General features: G+C 45.5%; 1 non-coding gene across 1 annotated transcript; it reads right to left on the bottom strand.

The window, feature by feature from the left end:
* Positions 1-19,457: 19,457 nt before the first annotated feature.
* On the bottom strand, positions 19,458-19,566 carry LOC124527368 (U6 spliceosomal RNA). Its single transcript, XR_006965832.1, has one exon. It is a non-coding gene; the product is annotated as a U6 spliceosomal RNA (small nuclear RNA).
* Between the last annotated feature and the right edge of the window lie 2,046 nt (positions 19,567-21,612).

Here is a 21,612-nt window from a genome sequence, read left to right on the forward strand (position 1 = left end):
AGGTGGCCGCCTTCTCCCTGTGTCCTCACGTGGTCTTCTGTGTGTGTGTCTGTGTCCTAATCTCCTCTTAGAGGGACACAGAGTCCTACTGGATTTGGACCCACGCTAATGACTTCACTTGAACTTAATGAACCCTTTAAAGACACTCTCTCCAAAGACAGCCACACTTTGAGGTTCTGGGGGCTAAGACTTCAACCTATGATATTCAGGGGGACACAACTAAGATGGAAACCTTTGGGAAGGTGTGGGGAACAAGAAGGATTTGCCAGGAAGAGAAATTGTGCCAGTGAACCGCCTGGCGGAGCGAGCAGGGTGTGGCGAGCTCAGAACCGGAGGAAGGATTGATTGGATTTGGGGAGTGCTCACCCTGGACAGGCGAGCAGGGGTGGGGGTGGAGGTGGGGGCGGTACAGCGGGGAGGGATGCGGCTGGGGGCCAGAGAATGGTGGGATGCCAGGACTTTTTAGGCAGGGTAAGCTGGTCTCATATTAACGGTCCTAAGAGAGGACCAGAGGAGGTGGGGGAGGAGACAGAACGCGTGTGGAAAGAATGGTAACTGGACGGAGAAGCTAAAGACTGGAGAAACGGTTTGAAGAAGGAAATAATAACACTCGGAGACAAAGGGCGAAAGTGCTGGAGAAGGAAAAGGGCAGGCATTTTCTAGCTGAGAGACTGGAGTGTGGCTGGTGCCAGGGGGCAGGAAGCCAGATGGGGGTTCTCTATTTAAAAGCAATCTTGGAGCGCCCGGGTGGCTCAGTTGGTTAAGCGTCTGACTTCGGCTCAGGTCATGATCTCACAGTTTGTGAGTTCGAGACCCGAGTCGGGCTCTGTGCTGACAGCTCGGAGCCTGGAGCCTGCTTCGGATTCTCTCTCTCTCCCTCTCTCGCTGCCCCTCCCCCATTTGTGCTCTGTCTCTCTCTATCAAAAATAAATAAAATGTAAAAAAACATTAAAAAAAAAAGCAATCTTTACCCTGTTAAACTCTTGCTTGTCAGAACCACAGAACTGGAGAGTTGAGAGGCGCTGAGAGGTCATTTAATCCACTCTCTCCATTCTGTCCACACGGGCTAGGCCTGTTCTATTACAACTTGCGTGCGGCCATCTCGTATTTTACTGTTTCTTCAGAATGGGAGGTCACCAAGCCCGTGGGAAGAGTATTCCTGGTTAGCTCGCTACACGGAGGGGCTCCCTCCACCAGGAGAGGCGGCCTGGGGCCTGGCGCTCTCCCAACAGGTACCGACCGAGCTGGGAAGAAGAAAGGGTACCCCGGATGAGAAAGGAGGAGGCCACAGGCATTCAAGACAAGCAGGTGCATTTCCCTCCAGGGCCCAAGGCTGGCGTGAACCTAGGTGCTCACCTGGTGTGCCCGTCACCCGTGGGCTTCCGCCCCCTCTCTTCCCCATTCGGGAGCTGAACTGGGAAAGGTGGGGAAAGCCACATCACTCCTTGGCAGACGAGTGGAAGGGGCCCCGAGCCACGGTGTCCTAATGAACTTGGCAGAGACGGGACCGCAGAGAGACGTGGCCCTTCCCCAGGCTCTGAATTCTCCCCAGGAGATTGCACAGCTCTCCTGTATTTTATTTTTGTCACCAGCACTGTGCTCCAATGCAGTCAGTACAGTTACAGGTAGCAAACAATCGCAGATCCTACAGGCTTCCTCGTTTTCCTTCAGAGCCTTGGCCATCCGCCAGACTCCCCCACTGCGAACTGAACCCAGCCGGCAAAAACCGACGGGACATTTTCAACACATGTGTTCGTGCAAAACCGCACTTCTTTGCAAAATGTTGCTATTGTTTTCTGTGTAATTTGATAGCTGTTGAAATATGGTGGAAAAGTTTCTGAAACTCAAGGAAGCAGCCGTTTCGATTATTTAAAATATTCCTGTGCTTGTTCAAGTGGATTTGGCTAGGGCACTAAATAAATCCCACAAAGGGTCACCATTGGATGTTCCAGAGGCCACAGGTCTATTCTCTGTGATCCATGAATGTCCTTTCCTGCCTGCAGCTGAAAATGCAGGAAATTTGTTTTCAAGTTGTGCCACAATGTAATTTTCCCAGGGCAAATTTACTTCTGTGACTTGTTATCTACCAAGTTCCATAGAAGCCAATCACCCACAGATTAAGACTAAAATTAAAATGTGTCTTGTAACTTGCTCTGTTAATGAAGCAACTCATGAAGCAAATTCTTGTTTCAGTTTATTTCAAAACCATCTCTGGTTTTAACAGTACTTTATTTTATTTGTTTTATTTTATTTTATTTTATTTTATTTTATTTTATTTTATTTTTTTGCATAAGATTCAAGTAATAATTGACATGGAGAAATAGCACTATTTTAAAAAGCCACTAAATTGTAAAGAAAATGAAAACTGGTAATAGAAACAGCTCAAATTAATTTGGGGATAATATATTAATTTAGTATACCTTCTTTTTTTTTCAATGTTTTATCTTATTTTCTTTTTTTTTAATTTTTTTAAAATTTTTTTAAATTTTTTTTAACATTTATTTATTTTTGAGACAGAGAGAGACACAGCATGAACGGGGGAGGGGCAGAGAGAGAGGGAGACACAGAATCGGAAACAGGCTCCAGGCTCTGAGCCATCAGCCCAGAGCCCGACACGGGGCTCGAACTCGCGGACCGCGAGATCGTGACCTGAGCTGAAGTCGGACGCTCAACCGACTGAGCCACGCAGGCGCCCCTGTTTTATCTTATTTTCGAGAGAGACAGAGACAGAACACGAGCAGGGGAGGGCAGAGAGGAAGACACAGAATCCGAAGCAGGTTCCAGGCTCCAGGCTGTCAGCACAGAGCCCGACTTAGGGCTTGAACCCACAAACCGAGAGATCATGACCTGAGCTCAAGCTGGACGTTTAAATGACCGAGCCACCCAGGCACCCTATTATTTTTGAATTTTTAAAAATTAAATAAAAAAAAATTTTTTTAGTGCTTATTTTTGACAAAGAGAGAGAGAGCTCGTGCTTGTGTGCAAGCATGTGTCAGGGAGGGGCAGAGAGAGAGGGAGACACAGAATCCGAAGCAGGTTCGAGACTCCAGGCTGTCAGCACAGAGCCCGACGCGGGGCTCGAACTCATAAGCCACGAGATCACGACCTGAACCAAGGTCGGACGCTTAACTGACTGCGTCACCCAGACGCCCCTATAAACTGTACATTTTTAAAAGCAGAACCCTAAACCTGAAGAATAAAATTTATGTATTTAAAGAAGTGAGGATATTTTTATTTTTACCTGAACACTTTTTACTTGGTTAATTGTTACCTTACTTTGTTAGAGTTTTACAAAGTACACCGGAATCAGAAGGCAAAAGACAAAGAAATAAAAACTTGCATTAAACCTGTTTGTCAAAAGCTAATAAATGGTCGTGCATCGTTTGTGTGTGTGTTTCAAGGTTTAGAAAAAGAAATAGATTCGTTACCTGGAGCAAATAATCTGTTTTCACTGATTAGCTTAAATGGCCAACCATGTTTGGGTCACGATTCATTTTTCTTGCCCCCCCCCCCGCCCCAAATGAAGTGATTAGTGGCAGGATTTGAGCTTATTTTTCGCTGATGGGCCATATAGCTGGGAACACACATTTCAGAACCAAACTGTCGCTTGGATCGAACTACAGCCGAATGCCGTTGGCCTCTGTGGTCTCCAGCCCGCTCTTTCTGCCGAGAGCGAGAGAGCTCCTCCCTCAGGTGGGTCCAGCAGCCTACAGACTCTCCCCACACAGGCCCTGCCCATGAACATCACCCGTCTAAGATGTGGACCCATCATCTCCCGCGGAGGCTGGTTGTGTTGTGAAATGAGCGTAGGCTTTGGAGTCAGAGGGACCCGAGCTCTGCCATCAACTTACCTGGGTGCTTGTCTCTCCCCGAACCTCAGTGTCATTCTATAAACCAGCGCTGGGCAGTACTGAGTTCCTACCTAGAGAGGCGGGAGGGTTGCCTGAGATAACCTAAGAAACACGGCCAACGCGATGCTTGGCACACACTTCGTAGCTACAAAATAAAATACCATTTTACATAGACGCATAGGCTTCAGATGGGTTTACCATGGCTCCCACGACCTTGGGCAAGACGCAGTACTTCCCCGAACCTCGGTGTTTTAATCCGTAAAATTAGTCCCTAAAGTTCAACCAAGACGGGACGGTGGGCGTGCTTTGGAAACGGGACTGCATTAAATAAGATATGCAAACATATCTTTCAACGCACATTTTTCTTACGTCAGCCTGGCAGGCAAGGAAGTACCATTCCTTGCCAAATTCCTAGCAAATGAAGAAACAGGTTCAAGTACATCGCAGTGAAGTCACACAGCTAGGATGCAACCCAAATGTCATAATTATAATGCTCTCCTTAAATATTATACTCAGATACTAATGCTCAAATGTGATAATATTAATACCATACTCAAGTAGTTCGTGATAGCAATGATGCCCACTTCTCATAACGCCATACTCAACTCTTATGAAAAACACTAATACTCGGCTGTTACCATTGTAACACCATACTCAAATATTAGACCGTTATACTACCACTCACGTCTTGTAATCATAACACCGTCGTCAGGGCTTTCTCGTAGTTGTCTCTTTATTCTGTGATTGGCGTTTATTTCCACCTCCTGTCTCTGTCAACCTCCACCTCCTGTGGACTGAAGTCCCTCACGGACAGGGGCAGCTGAGCACAGAGGCCAGGCACTAAAGGCTTAGCCGGACCAGCTCTCACATCTGCTCTGCCGTCATTGATCGAAGGCGGGACAACGCGTGCCTCCTCTCTGAAGACTTTCCTGCTCGCTCCAGGCTGCCTGGCCTCCCCAATTCCTGATGTCCTGTGTTCAGGGTTCCACGATGGTTTCCCCATCACTAAGTTTGGGCTTATTGTTTCCTTTGGGAGTAGGCACCACGTTCTAACGAGCTCTCAAAAACACTTAATCCATTCGTTGAAGTGTGCCCCCCCCCCCCCGCCGCCCCAGGTCTCAGCTTCTCACAGGTACAACGTTAGACCCTATGTTAGCCGTTTGCCTTCATTACAAGGTTAACACGCACCCCACAGGAAAGGACCAACGATGCAGGGGCAGGCATCAGCTCTGGATAAACCATTGCGGAGGGATCCCTGTCCGGGAAGCAGCTGAAACTTAGACCTCGGTTTTGAGAGGTCACTGGCTGCAGAGCCTTGCAAACATTTTTAGACATGAGTGACATCTTAAAGCTCAAGTTGATTTCTCTACGTGATATAGTCTCTTCCTACCTTGGGGAACTTAAATCTTTTAAGAATGGACTTCATGCCGTATTAAAGCTCACTTACTGACAGATGGCTGGGCAGTCACGCGCAGGAGGAATTCTTTCTCATGAGGGAACTCAGGAAAAAGGTGCAGACTTCACTTGTAGGCAAACAGCGGACCTGGGGGCAGCTTCCATCGCTAGCCAACGTGTTTGAAAATGAAAATTTGCGGGGCGCCTGGGTGGCTTGGTCGGTTAAGCGTCCGACTTCGGCTCAGGTCACGATCTCACGGTCCGTGAGTTCGAGCCCCGCTTCGGGCTCTGTGCTGACGGCTCAGAGCCTGGAGCCCGTTTCGGATTCTGTGTCTGCCTCTCTCTCTGTCCCTCCCCTGTTCATGCTCTGTCTCTCTCTGTCTCAAAAATAAATAAACGTTAAAAAAAAAATTAAAACAAAAAAAAAAAAGAAAATGAAAATTTGCTGCGCAGGTGAGGCCTTGGCCAAACGCTGCACGCAGAGGTAGCCCGTTACGGTGGAAGTTGGTTCAACTCTTTTGAAGTTCAGGTAGCAATTCGGAGCCGAGCTCTCGCACCATAAAAACGTTCGTCACTTTTGGTGCGGTAATCAGACTTCTTGGCATCTCTCCGACGCAAAGAATTCGAAAGAAGTTGAACACTCTGTGTTTGAAAATGTTCGCTGGAGTCCTTATGGTCGGTGTCCGACATTTGGAAACGCGCTAATAAAAAACTAGAGACACAGCAATAATAAAAAATACTTGGCTGAACCTCCCCTCCCCCAGAGTACAAAACTCGCATCGTTGCTGTGGTTATCATACAGTTAGATAGGCACTCTAATTAAGGACTAGAAGGGGAAGGAAGAAATATAAGTCACTGAGAGACGTCCTTGGATTTTAGTAACGCTGTGTTTATAACTTCCTATCTCTATGAGCCAGGGGTACCCTTTAGCTCCTCAGAGGAATCCAGGTTTTCTGAGGAAAAACTGATAGAGAGAGAGAGAAAAGGGTTCCACTAGGCCGCACTCCCTTCGAAAACTCTCAACTATAAACGTGCCTGGACGTTAAGGCACAGCTTTCATGGAATTATGGGTCCACAGAGTTACAAAGGCTGTGAAGGACAGGCCAGCGCTGGTCGCAGAGGCTGGGCCCGGCCGTCGCCAGGCCCCACGTACTGGCCGTTTCATCTCAATGACACTTGTGAAGCGGATCTCGTGTGGAGCCTGGCGAGGTGGGGCCTCCTTGCGCGGCCCACAAAAGAGGGCTGGGCTTGCCAAATGGAATCAGGCTCTTGGGAGGCCGGAGGAGCCTCCATTGTCCTTGGTTCCAGCGATTAAATGCCGGATTAAAGAGGAAACATTCCTTCCCAGTCCCTGCCCCCCAGCCTCGGCTCATCAGGCCCCTTCACGACGCTCCTTCCAAAAAATATTGAGGGAGGCGCCTTCGATTCCTGGCCCTCACAGCTGACACTGCAGCCCGCACAAAGGGGCTTCAGGAGGTTAATTAAAACCGGGTAATAGAAGGAATCCAAGACCGACACTTCAAAAATGTCGCGGGGGCTCTGGGACAGGGGGAAGACATGTGGTGTGAAAGCACCTCCCAGACACTGCCCCACTCACGCTCGGCCTCGAGCTGGCGCTTGGCTGCTTGATGGACACGAGGAACCACTGTCTCCCCAATTTTTAGCCTTCTCCTGATCAAGCAGCTGTGCCTTGTTGCGCGTCTTCATCTAGCGAGTTCTAGGTTTTCCAGACGGGGCATCGTGTGTCTGACAGCGTCCTTTGCAGCCTCTCCATCAAACTGACGTGGATATTTCGTTCTCCTTCATAACTGCGGGCATGCTCTCTGGGAGCACCCACACACACAGCATCTTCCAGGATGCCATCAGACTAAGCTGGTCTCTCGGACCCTCAGTCTGACACCTGGGGTTAAGGAAGACGGAAGTGTCGGAAGATTGCAGAGCAAGTTGTTTTAGAAATACTGCCTGGGTGAAAGGGATACAAACAGGAGACCCGTGATTTAATTTTTTTAACGTTTATTTGTTTTTGAGACAGAGACAGAGCATGAACGGGGGAGGGTCAGAGAGAGAGGGAGACACAGAATCCGAAGCAGGCTCCAGGCCCTGAGCTGTCGGCACGGAGCCCGACGCGGGGCTCGAACTCACGGACCGTGAGATCATGACCTGAGCCGAAGTCGGACGCTTCACCGACTGACCCACCCAGGAGCCCCGAGGAGACCCATGATTTAGGTCTAAATATCCATCACGGTACTCACTTGCTTCTGGAAAGGGAAGTGTATTGTGTAGTGCCCTCGAAGCAGGAGTCACTCCGTAAATACACGCTGCGGGGAATCGAAGCATGCACTCTCATGCCCAGTTGCCTGGACTTTGTCGCTTACCACCTGTGTGACCTTAAATAAGTTAGTCAAGGTCAGTTTCTTCATCTGAAAAACAGACGTGGGGACGATGACAATGAGGAGAGCAGTGTTTCCCCCCAGGACTGCTCTGAGGACTAAAAAGATCAATATATGCACAGCGGTTAGACTATCTTCTGTCACAGAATACAGGCTATGTCTGTGTGAGCTACAAAGATTATTATTATTTCTTGTTTTCAGCAAATAAATTCTAAAGGTATTCATAGCATCCCTTTCTCCTACAGTGCCAAAAAGAATAGAGGGTCAGTATGGATGGGGATCATGCTATTTATTTATATTATTGTGTATCCTTAGGTATAATTCTGGAAAGAAAATATTAGCATATAAATTCAGGAGTTTATTAAAGCACAAAAAGCATAGGAATGCAAGGATAGTTTGATATTGATAAGTTATGGGACAACAACCCATGGTTGTATTCTTGGTGGCCAAAAGAGCTTTTTATCAATATTTAACGGCCATTTATGGGGCGCCTGGGTGGCTCAATCGGTTGGGCATCCAACTTCAGCTCAGGTCGTGATGTCACCGTTTGTGAGTTTGAACCCCACGTTGGGCTCTGTGCTGACAGCTCAGGGCCTGGAGCCTGCTTCGGATTCTGTGTCTCCCTCTCTCTCTGCCCCTCCTCTGTTCACCCTCTGTCTCTCTCTCTCTCTCAAAAATAAATAAACATTAAAAAAAATTTATCAGACTTTTTTTACTTGAAAAAGCTTTAATTAGGAATAGATCCTGAACACAATAAATTCACATGTGAACTTATTAATTGAACATATTAATTGAAAAACTATCCCAACGCTTAATGGTAAAATGTTAAAAGCATTAAGAGCACTTTCCTATCATTACCAAGGGTAAGGCAATACTGATCACTATGGAAACTATTATTTACTATTATTCTGGAAGTACTAGCCAATGCAATTCGATAAGAGAAACAAACAAACAAAAAGTCTATAAATATGGGGATTTGCAGATGATATGATTCTCTATTTCTAAAATTCATGGCCATCAATTAAAAAGCTGTCGGAAGCAATGAGATCCCTAAGTAAGGTGCCTGGTAACAAAGTTAGTTGTACAAGAACTGACAGGTTTTCTCAGAGTAAATACAGTGGGATGAAATCGATCACCGTCAAAAGCGTTCTGATAGGCTAGACTGATTTCTTTGCTTCTGCAAACTGGCTGCCTTTGGCCTCTGAGCAGTGGGCCGTGACAGGGTGGATTTCTGCTGGAGGAACTGCAGTGGAGGCTTGGACAACAAGGCGATTCTTCATCAGGAGACACCTTTTTATTGCTCCTGGTCACCTGCTGGCAGGAGCTAAGTTTGTCTGTTATATGTGGACCGTGTGGGTCAAATCAGAGTCTTTGAAGTTGTTCAAATGAAGAGGATTAGTCATCGTTCTAGGGAGACATAAAGACTAAGCCAAAAGAAACAGGGTTCATATGGTTTCATGCATCTGTTAACCTGGCTTAGATACATTTCCTTGTTGTCGTATGGGTATTTTATGCACTGTTTGCCTTGAAAAAGTCACAGATTTAATCAATTCTTTATGGTACCAGACGTCTTGTGTCCACAAAGAAAGATGTTCCATCATTATGTTAACGGCGCATCTAACACACAGCGTCAGGACCATCCAATCAGAAAGCTCTTTCTCGGACCGTTACATGTGTACACGAACTCCAAACCCCATGTATTACTTTTAAGCTGATTTTCTGATCTCCTGCCACCAAACCTGACATGTTGCTTTATTATGATTAACTCTGTATAATAGTTTACTTTTTCGTCTCAAATGTGCGGTAAGGGCCGAGGCTATTTTCACAACATTTTTTGAAGCTATGTGGTTTATTCGTATTTATCCCCCCCTGTCAGATATACATTATTCAGAGATGTATTGCCGTTTCTGAGCGCTAACAGAGAACATAGAACTTGGTAAGTGATAGGAAGCTTTACCCATAAATCCCCAACCCCTAATGCTCCATACCCACTCTATCTGTCGTATCAGAGGAATCCTGAATATAACACATATGCTAGAAAATCAGAAGTACTCGTTTATGTTGGTAGAAATTATTTTTAGGTTTATTTATTTATTTTAAGAGAGACAGGCAGCATGAGTGGGGGGAGGGGCAAAGTGAGCAGGAGAAAGAGAGAATCCCAAGCGGGCTCCATGCTGTCAGCGCAGAGCCCAATACGGGGCTTGAACCCACGAAGCCACAAGATCATGACCTGAGCCGAAACCGAGTTGGACGCTTAACCGACTGAGCCACCCAGGCGCCCCTGTTTGTAATTTTTAATTAAAATAATGCTAATCATTTGGAAAGGACCTACAGATTTATTTGAAAAAAAGTGGCTTGGACAGCTCTGATTGTTTAATGTTGTTTTGACACCAGATACTTGATAAATATGTAAGAGGCAAAAATAATGATAAAATATAATAGCATTCAGTTTGGTGCTCCCTAATGTATGTCACCACATAAACAAAGGGAAGTGAGATTGAACTTAACCGTTAAAAAATCCTTCACTGGAAGCAAATCCAACATGAACCCTTAAGTTTTTTAGAAAATCAACTTATGGTCATTATTCCCTTTCTGAAAAAATTCTTTGTTTTATGACAGGAGCCCTCCCCCCCCCCCCCCCCCACACACTCACACTGCTTCCTTTAACTAGCAGGCTCTTTTAGTGTAACTAAAAGCATTTAATTTACAGCAGTTAAAGTCACATACATCTATTTAAGATCCCATTCAATAATTTTCCTTAGTTAAAATTTTTATGGCAAATGTATCTTAACCTCCTCCCTATTGGGTTTGTGATCAACTTTGAAGTACGTTATAAAATAAAAATACATAATAAAATTGCTTAACATTCTTGTGTCGTTGTTTAAATTTCATTCATTCATTCATTCATTCAACAAATATGAAGTGAGGCCCTACTATGTGCCAGGCATATTTGCCCTGGGGTTATAGCAGTGAACAAAATTCCTGTCCTCATGAAGTTAATATTCTGATTCTGATGGAGACAAAAAATTGGTGATTTTAACACTGTAAAAAGTCTATCAGATGATGGGTTTGTCACAAAGACAAAAAGGAAATGAAAGTTCTGGTCGATATGTGTATCTTGCTAATCTACATCCTTCTTGGAAGCAGGCAGTATTTAATGTATAATCCCTCAATTATCCATCATTTGGGTATTTTGTGACGATTGTGTTACCTCTGTAACTGCACTGCTCAACCAGAAAATAATCCTTTTCCAGCTGGCGTTCCCATTTGGTGAATCATCTGGTGGGAGCTACGGGCTATTGGAAGTTACCCACAGTTTCGTATCCGTCTGTCATTCTGGGAGGAATGTCCACCTTGATGTCAGAGGAACTCACCTTCAAATCTCACCTCTTACTGTGACTTTAGGCAAGTTACTCGATTTCTCTGAACCCATTTTCCCCCTGTTCAACAGGCAGGTTAATCCTCCCTCAAAGGACTGTCATTCAGATTAATGAAATTGTCAGTGGGAGGTGGTTGGCAGGTGGGGAGGACCTTACCCAAGGTTCCTATCTTGGCAGAGCCAAGATTAGAACCCCCATCACCTCACTCGGTGACCAGTTCTTTGTCTTGCCCTTAGTAATCTCTGTTGACTTTGCCCATATGATAATAGATATATTCATCATTTATCAAGAAGACCTGAGCCCTATGTTGTGCTGCCTCATGGACCCCTCTGGGCCTCAGTTTCCTCTTATGCAAGATGGCAGAGTTGGACGAGATGGTCTTTAGGGTCCCTCTCAACCATGCATGGCTGTGACTCCAGGTAGAGTGACCAACCGGCCTGGTCTGCGGACGGAAGGGTTTCCCCTAACACCTGACTTCCAGCGCTGAAACTCAGAGTTCACGCAAAGCGGGTGCGTCCACTCCCAACGACTCCGGGCTTCCTCTCTGCTTGGTTTCTACCGCCCCCTTGCCTGATATACCCCTCAACACCTGAACCTGAACACAGTCCTGGAGCAGAATTCGAGCATAAAGTTAGCGGACAAAACCACAGCCACATGGCCTTCCCCTCTTCATCCTTTCTTCGCGCTTAGCGGTTTCCTACCCGAGAGCTGTTTTGCAAACCTGTTTTTAAACAGCCACCACTGTGGTTTTTGGTTTTTGTTTTGGTAGCGAGGTATAAAAGCAGGGGCGCCTGGGGGGCTCCGTCGGTTGAGCGCCCACCTCTTGGTTTCCGCTCAGATCATGATCTCACAGCTCGTCAGATCGAGCCTGACATCGGGCTCCGTGCTGACAGCGTGGAGCCGGCTTGGGATTCTCTTTCTCCCTCTCTCTCTGCCCCACCCCTGCTCACTCTGTCTCTCTCTCAAAAACTAACTAACTAAATAAATAAATGAAGCAGCTGACCAGCCACCTTAGCTAACTAAGGAACAATCACAGACTTTCTTCTCTGCGAGCCTTGACCTCTCTGTTCACCCCGGTGGGAAGGAACCGGTATTTCCATAGGTCTCCCACCCGGCCTTGTCAGAAACATACCCTAGCAAGGGTAAGTGCAAGTCTGTTCTGCTCTCCCTCCTCTTTTTATTTTTGTTCCCCTTCTCATTATTTGCTGGCGTGACCCCCAAAAGGCGGTCACCTCTACGGGAGCAGCGACAGAAAGGGAGCTCTCGGAGCACGATGTTTTGATTCTGAACGGAGGCCGCACCCTTTTTGGCTGATCCCCGGTGGGGACTCCGGCTCTGCCAGCCCCAGTTGAGATATCACTTAACGGCGCGGGGCCTTCGGGGGCAGGGCCAGTCCAACATGTTTACAAGATGTGTAGCTATTAGCAACATCTTACGGCTCCTGCTAATTAATGGGGAGAACGGCTGATGACGGCCAGCTCCAAAGAGGGCCACATTGCATCAGAGTTTGGGCTTTCAATTGATACCGAAAAATAACTCGTCACAGGGGTGTTTTGGGGAACATGGTCCCCCAGCAGGTTGGTTGTTTGCTACGCTTCAGCGGCAGCGAGGTCCCAAAGTGACCAAAACCCTAGGGTTACTAGTTGATTAAGGTCACTTAAATTGGCGACGCATTTCCATTCTTTTCGCTGAGTGACAAAGAGAGCACGCGTGTGCCAGTGCCCGTGAATACTATACCAGGAGCAACGTGGTCGTGGGGTCCTGCCCCTGCCGCAGTTAGGGGCACAGATTTGTGTTATATTCTCAGCCTGGTGACAGAGGGGACACGCTCCACCATAAGAGACACATCCGCTGTGGTTCCAGCAGAAATGGGATGCTTCTCTCCTGTTTATAATATCTCTCCACGCTGAATTTTCTTAATCAGATTAGTAGACGTGTTCTTTTTTCTTTTTCTTTTTCTTTTTCTTTTCTTTTCTTTTTTCTTTTCTTTTTTTCTTCTTCTTTTTTTTTTTTTTTTTTTTTACTAAAAACCCCTTCTCCTTTATTAATAGCTTCTTTGGCAGATAATGACCTTAACTATCATTTTTCAACTTCTGCTTATTTGAAGTTTTAAAGGTTCCAATCAGTCGAGGAAAACAGCTTAGAATTTTGAGGTCGCTAAAATTGCCACTCTCCTGGATTTTATTGTCCTGCATTCCTAAATATTTAGGGCTTTTTTTTACCCCCTGGTGGGAAGGTGATGCGTTTTATCATGTCCCTTTTATGAAGGGTAAAACAGCACCCCTATGATACTGCAAAATCCTCCCAGAGTTAAAAATAAATAAATTAAGGGGCGCCTGGGTGGCTCCGTTGGTTGAGTGTCGGACTTCGGTGCAGGTCGTGATCTCACAGTTCATGAGTTCGAGCCCCGCGTCGGGCTCTGTGCTGACAGCTTGGAGCCTGGAGCCTGCTTCGGATTCTGCGTCTCCCTCGCTCTCTGCCCCTCCCTGGCTCACGCTATCTCTCACTCTCTCTCAAAAATAAACATTAAAACATTTTAAAAAATAAATAAATGAATAAATCGGGACGAAAACCAAACCTCTGAATTTCTGAGGTACCAAGCAACGTTGTTTGTGAGATATTCCCCCCACGGTGAAGTCGCAGGGACATTCTGGCTTGTTCTCAGCATCATAGAGGAGATTCCAAGATCTCCTGGGACACTGAGGAAGCACCATCTAAAACCCCTTTCAGAATACATAACACACCGGTTACAGTGGTTACCCTTGGGCAGAGGGAGAAGAGAAGGTAAGACTTCCAATTTTCATTTTCTCCTCTTCGCTATATTCCGAAAAATTTAAAAAACGAGCGTGTCTTTTTTTTCAATAATACAAAAAACTTTTTTTTTTTTTTTTTTTTTGGGAGCTGTGATCCAGTGATTCCCTCCCTGCTTGGCTGTGTCTGCCACAGAAGGGGCTACAGACTCAGGGCTGCCCCCTAGGGCTGGTGACAAAGAGCTGCATACAAACCAGGAGGTAGGGGGGTCCCCCCCCACCCCGTCATCTTTGATTTTCCCCAGTTTTATTGGGATACGATTGAAATACAGCCCTGTGCGAGTTTAAGGTGCATAGCAGAATGACTCAACGTACCCTATGGCAATCTTTATGTAACCCCTGCACCCAGGTTGGCCAAACCCTCTTGTCTTGGGGGCGCTTCGAGGGGAGGGTGGCAGAAAGAATTGCCGTAGGCAGAGGAAGGGGGCTAACTACCTTTGACCCCCCTGCATACCGAGCTGGCAGGGGCGCCGTGAGGATTGCTGCTCGCTAATTACACTTCGGTGAGAGCTCTGCTCCTTGGAGGAAAGGCCAGCCGCATAAAGGCAAAATAACAACCAAACACTGCCGTTAATGTTGGCTAATGACTTTTCTCTTGAAATTCAGTCCCGGGCTGGTCTCACCTTTCAGGGGCACGTGCAGGCCACGACCCACGAGGGTTCTGCCGAGGCCGTCTTGAGGCTGGCTTCCCACAAAAAGGTGATCTTCCGTATCTCCCGATCCTTAAAGAAAATCTCTCTTTCAGCCAGTCTTTTAACCACATGTAATTGTTTCTGCCTTGATTCCCAAACCAATCCCCAATAATAACAGGGGGTGAAAGGTAGATTTCACAGAGCTCAGGAGCCATCTGAGTGGCAGCGGTGAGAACAGGTACCGCCTAGACACCTCCCCTTTCCTCCTAGGAAAAGGTGGACAGTTGATTTCCCCCTCCTAACCTGATTCCGCTGCTCCTTCCCACCTCACCCGTCCTGGCCGTGCTTCCGACAACAGCAAGCCCGCAATTAAAAGCAACCACTTTTATGAGACGTTGTTTTGCCAAAGCAAATACCCTCAATGTGTTGATGTCGAAGTTTTCGGGAGAGCCAGGATGAGGCCGCTTGTGCAATGCCAGGCTAACTACTTCTGAAAGAGGACCATATGCTGCCTTTACAACATCCCTTTGGTGTTTAATTTGATGAAACAATGTGCCATAATCAGCCGTGAGGACAGCAGTCGTGATTGATGGAGAGGGACTCACGTGGTACAACCCTGATTTCAACATCACCACGCTAATCCCATTATTCGCTTGAGTTGGCTTGTTTTGGGCTACCTTCAAAAAAGTTATTTCTTTAATGGTCAAATTGCCGTGAGGTCTAGAAGATTTAATGTATCATAAAACTCATTAAATAACCAGCCTGATGACCTTCGCCGCTGAGTAGTGTTCTGGCAAACGGGGGATCCTAGCCAAAGACTCTACCATTCATTTAGACGCCCCTCCCAGCGCCGCACCCCCCCCCCCCCCGCCAAGCCTCGAGGGGTGAGTGTGGAATGTAGAAAGAAGTGAATGCTAAGTAGTCAGCATTCCTCAACATTTAATGTATGTATGTTATTGAAACAGATTCTGATTCAGCAGGTCTGGGATGGGGCCTGGGATTCTGCATTGTTGGCTGCTGGTCCAAGGACCACACTTTGAAGGGCAAGACACTGGAGAACTTGAGAATATCCAGTGATAGCCGCTAACGTTTATTAACGCTATAGTCTGCGTGTGTTATGTACGTCCATTTAATCCTTACTTTTTTTTTTTAATGTTTACTTACTTATTTTTGAGAGAGAGAGAGGGAGAGCAAGCCGGGGAGGGGCAGAGAGAGAGGAAGCAGGCTCCAGGCTCTGAGCTGTCAACACAGAGCCTGATGCGTGGCTCGAACTCACAAACGGTGAGACCATGACCTGAGCTGAAGTCGGATGCTTAACTGACTGAGCCACCCAGGCGCCCCTAATCCTTACTCTCAGTCTCATGGTAGATATTCTCACCCCCACCTTATCGATGAAGAAATCAATCCACAACCTAGCTAAATAACTTAAACAAGGTGGCACAGCTCATACACAGCTGCACTAAAATTCAAAGCCGAGTCCTGTGCATAGCCTTTTTTTTTTTTTTTGGTTTATTTTTTATTTCCAACCCCTACATTATATTCCTTTTGACTTAGGATTTAATTCCCCGGCCCCATCTTTAAAGAGCGGTGGCTGTCACAGAGCTCTTCCATGGTACGAGACGAATGATAAAATTTGTCCCGGGGGTTCTAGCTTTCTCTTTCTGTATCCCTTTCTCTAAAAGAAAACCTCTGCCAATCTGGGATGCTTCTGATACTTGCATTTTAGAAGAAATCTGTTGACTCAAGGCAATATGTAGCCCGAGCAATGAGCCGCTGACATGCTACCCTGAGCCCTGAGTGGTGGCTCTTTTGGCCTCTGTCCCTTCATGCTGAATTCGTGCTTCTAGTGAAGCTGGGCTGGCAGCCTTCCCAGAGGGGGAGTGTTAGAGAAGGAAACCAAAAGCTTTATAGGTTTCTGGGGGAACTTAGGGTCTTGGAAAACCTGTGTAAGGGAAAGCAAGTGCATTTCTCATACAACCTGTTTTAATTGGCATTCTTCTTCACCATTCATTTTACCCTTGGGCCTTGATCAGGTACTGTTTTCTCAAGCCAATACGTTTTTTGTGTTTGAGAAATGTATTTTTGATGTTACACTTTTAAAAGGTTTTAAAAAAGATTTGTTTTATTCACTTGGCTTCGCAAGTAACAGAGCAATAACCACCACCTTAGCATTTGAGTAGGAAAAAACAGATGCCGTAATTAATTTCTAAAAATAGTTCTCACAGATCCACAAACACACCTAAAAGGCAAAAAGCCACCGAAGAGTGTTGATTCAGAAAACTCACTGAACTCACCCAAACGTTCCATTTTATACAAATGAAGTAGGAATCCTGTAGTCCAAAAGATAAATCAGGGTACAACATTGACAGCATTTCTTCATATATATACACATACATATATATACATTTAATGCTTATTCAGTTTTTGAGAGAGAGAGAGAGAGACAGAGACAGAGTGTGAGTGGGGGGAGGGGCAGAGAGAGAGAGGGAGACACAGAATCCGAACCAGGCTCTAGGCTCCAAGCTGTCAGCACAGAGCCCCGTGCAGGGCTTGAACCCATGAACTACGAGATCATGACCTGAGCCGAAGTCGGAGGCTTAAACGACTGAGCCACCCAGGAGCCCCTACAGCATTTTTTTATTTGTTTATTTTTCAAATGTTTATTTATTTACTTTGAGAGCGAGCCAGCAGGGCAGGGGCAAAGAGAGAGGAATACAGAATCCCAAGCAGGCTCTGCCCCGTCAGCACAGAGCTGGAGGCGGGGCTCGAACCCACACACCCTGAGATCACTACCTGAGACGAAATCAAGAGTCGGACGCTTAACGGACTGAGCCACCCAGGTGCTTCGGCATTTTCTTTTTAAATTTTTAAAAAGTATTTATTTATTTTTGAGAGAGAGAGAGAGAGACAGAGAGAGAGCTAGCAGGGGAGGGGCCGAGAGAGAGGGAAACACAGAATCTGAAACAGGCTCCAGGCTCCAAGCTGTCAGCACAGAGCCTGACTCGGGGTTTGAACTCAGGAACCGTGAGATCATGACCTGAGCTGAAGTCAGATGCTCAACCAACCAAGCCACCCAGGCGCCCCTCGGAATTTTCTTTTTAAATAAATATTTATGAAGAACATTATTAGATTGGTGGTCAGGATGCTGGGTTTTGTGAATTTGAACTTCGGTTTCCTCATTTGTGAAATGAAGGATGTATAGACATCCAGGACTGGTATTTGATGGATTAAGTCTTACCCGGCAATACAGCATTGGAGGGAGGGCTACCTGTCAGGTTGGCTTATTAAGTTTCCATGGGCTCTTCTGGGTGCCTCACAGGACCCTAGTATTTTTCTACTTCAGCCATTGGGATTGCTCAGAAACCTCAACAAATGTGTATAGATATGTAATATATATTTTATTAATATTTAAAAAAAATTTTAATGTTTATTTTATTTTTGAGACAGAGAGAGACAGAGCATGAGCGGGGGAGGGGCAGAAAGAGAGGCAGACACAGAATCCGAAGCAGACTCCAGGCTCCGAGGTGTCAGCACAGAGCCCGACATGGGGCTGGAACTTATCAACCGCGAGATCATGACCTGAGCCGAAATCGGACACTCAACCGACTGAGCCCCCCGGGCGCCCCTATTGATATTTTTTGATTGCTGGACCAGGCCACCAAGACTGTGCCACCCATACAACTCAACGACAGTATGAGATAACATTCTTTCCATTTCACGGTGGGGCAGGGAAGCCCCTGGAGGAGTCACTTCGCTGAAGATTGTACATACTGGTCAACCGCCTTACCTTCAGCGGAGACCTACGTGCAACACCCCTCCCTCCCTGCTAATTACGCAGATTTGTTTTTAGCACTGGGTCTCCTTTTGAGAGCAGAAAGGCTTTATATTTTAGCTTACCGTTAGCTATTTAAAAATATTTCTGCTCGTATCTTTTGTTTCATCAGGAGTAAGACAAAAGGAGCCCTTTTGTATTTATTGGTATAAATAAATATTTTGTGTAAGTATTTATTCATGTTTCTTCAATCTTTGCATGGCACTTGGGTCAACTTTGACCTCACTCATCCTGGGGTTCCAGGGGATTGTTAAGAAGCCTGCCCCAACAGGTGACCGATGACTGCAACTCCTGCATTTGCTGAAAGCTTTGCCCTGAAGGCAGTCGCCGCCTTACAGAATTCAAGGAGAAATGCCATGTTTCTCGAAAAATATTTCACTCAACGTATGTATTACCTTAGTCCAACGTTCTTTGCAAGTCATGGCCTCTGTCTTTGAAATGTCCTAAAATGTCGTGATGAGGTAGGAAAAAAAAAATCTTAGGATGGATGTTATTACAGGAAAGTGTTTGCCAAGTTCGGGGAGTAGGTGGGAGAGACGGAAACCCAGAAAAGGGCACTGGCTCTACTCTGTGCACATAGTGTAGTTTGTTGTGGTTGTTGAGTTATTTGTAACTTTTTCTTCCACTCCTGTCTCCAGATTTCAAATGTGACCGATTTTGGCTTAAGGGCTCACATGTGCAGTATATTCTGGAGGCTTGGATGAATTCGTACACGATGATTGCACCATATCCGGGGTGGAGGCAGACCCGCGTTTGTCTCCAACGCTTTTGCTTTATTCAGATTTCCAACAGCCAACCGTCACTGACTTTGCGCAGTTATGAGTTACGATTATGCTTTCTGTCTGGGAACTCTTAATGCTTCAGATTCTCAGTGTGAGATTTAGGCACTGACAAGGGAATAGGTTTTAAGGGATGTTTGAATTAGCTCGTAACTGCTGCTTGCAAAGTTGCCAAAAAGTCTGATTGTTACAAATTGCCTTTACAGTACATGGAAACATGTGATAATGAACTTACTGAAATATGAAAGAATAACCCCTCGTGCTGTAAGGAGGTTGAACATCCTGGGGCTGTATCTGATCAAGGAGAGAGTCTTTAATTCAAAGATGTTAGGTCAAGCTGAAATCTGAAAAAATTCTTTTTGTTACCTTTTATTTATTTATTTATTTTTTTAACGTGGAACGCTTCCGGAATTTGCGTGTGTCATCCTTGCACAGGGGACATGCTAAGCTTTTCTGGATCTTTCCAATTTTAGTATACATGCTGTCGAAGCGAGCACAGTCTGTTACTTTTCTTTGTTTCTCCTCTAAAGTGATGGAAACATCTACTACTCTCATCAACTGTCCTGCTGTAGCTATAATAAACCAAAGAGTGTTTAAACTCAATCCAGACTAAAAAGTATCACCAAACTGATGATAAATCACATGATAAAACTATTCACCTGACTTCCTATGCAGCATTCTCTCTCAAAGATTTGGCAAGAATTTAACCAACTCACCACACAATTCAAACTGCCATAGGAAAAAAAAAAACGGGTTTTAGCTAATTTACACATAATTGCCTATGAAAAGATTCAGAAACCTAAATGACCCATTTTAAAAGATCAATGCGGTTAGAAGGAGGGAGGGAGGTATTATAACCAGTTGTAAGCAACAGGTACTGAAATGAATAGAAATGAAAAGTTTTTGATCTCCCCCCCCACTCTCTCTGCTCTATCTTTTAAAATCACACGTCTTAAATTAATTCCCTTAGATTTTCAGCTGCCTTCCGAGAAGCAGGGTGCCCCAGCAGAACAAAATGTTTTCTGCCAAACAATGGTCCTGCTTAATTTGATGCCTTAAGCAAAAACGCCACAATATTCCCTGAGGACCTGCTACATACTATTTTAGCCTTTCCTTCTCTCTCTCTCTCTCTCTCTTTTTAAATGTTTCCCTTGCAAGAGCGGGGAGGGGAGGGGGAAAAGGCTAAAACAAACTAATTTTTGGTCATTTTATTCCTTTCGCAAACAGTTTGAAGACCAACCAATTTGTACTTACAAATCTGGGGCATTAGCAGGCGGGGACCCTAAATCCACATGCACACAAGCAGTAACTGTTTGTGTGCCAAGCTGTTTGTAAGCCTGATGTGACAGGAGAGACCTATTCATTCTTTTGTAAACTGTCAAGTCTAAAAACGTTAACCTGCCCGGGGCCCGGGGTATGGGAGCGCTAAATCTTCCGTCCCACAACTGTATAATGAACAGACTGTTTCATTAGTGGAACAATTCACTCGACAAATCCAGCCCAAACAACTTATTTCACAATTTGTGAGCAGAATTAAATTTAGGGGGAGCCGCAAGAGGAGGGGGGTGGGTAGGTGAGCCGCACACAATATACCGAGGGATCAATGTGTTGGGACAAGTGTTCCAGGCGATTTTACCGGCAGTTGCGGGCCGAGGCTCGCGAGACCACGGCATGCAGATCAGCGGATTAGGGGGGCCGCAGCATTAGGTCAAGTGTCTCGAGGGGGGCTGATAAACACCCCAAACCTGACAACAGATTTTCCTTTCTTCCTGCACCACTTGTTAAGTGTCAGAGCAAATCTTTTGAATGGCAGTCGAGTTTACTTAGAGGCCCTTTCTTCAAGAAGACACTCTATCCATTTTCTGAAGCTCATTCCAGGCTGCCCGGGGAATAAATTTGCCCCGCATCTCGCACACAAAAAAACGTCTTTTTCCTCCACATCTTGACTATGAGCCTTTGTCTCAAGGTGTGTGAACCAGAACAAAAATCCACATCGAGAGCCCCTAAGGTTTCAGAGCCTCTGGATTTAGCTTTAATACAAATTAAACACTTTGAAGATTACACAAATACTTTTTTTTTTTTTCGGTCACAAAAAACCCCTCTCATTTTTAACATTAGCAATGTATAGAATCTGCTGAATGGGAAAATTTCAAGCAGCGAATGGTCAGAGGATAACTTGATCTTCGTAATATTCTATATATACATCGCTATTAATTCAAACCAAGTAAATGCCCAGCATGCTATGTTTCTTATGTTTTAAGAATCCCAAATGGGAGAAACCATGCTTATTGCATTAAGTTGCATCTCTGTGTTAACTCAAAGTGCATGATAGAAAATCTGTGCTGTAACATCAAACATTTTCTAACTAGGTTTGAGCAGAGATGGCTGCTTTTCACTGAGATGTTCTAAAATGTCTAAATGGACCCAATGTTTGAGGATCCTTTGTGGCAGCTTGTTTCTGCTGTATGGTTTTACTTTTCATTTCTTTTGGCAGTTAAATTTTAAAACGATCAAACAGGAAAGCCCTCTGGAAAGGAGGATGT

The sequence above is a fragment of the Lynx rufus genome, unplaced genomic scaffold (assembly GCF_022079265.1).
Source record: "Lynx rufus isolate CCGP_SWC_20201006 ecotype Redwood Valley unplaced genomic scaffold, mLynRuf1.p SCAF_5, whole genome shotgun sequence".
NCBI lineage: Eukaryota > Metazoa > Chordata > Mammalia > Carnivora > Felidae > Lynx > Lynx rufus.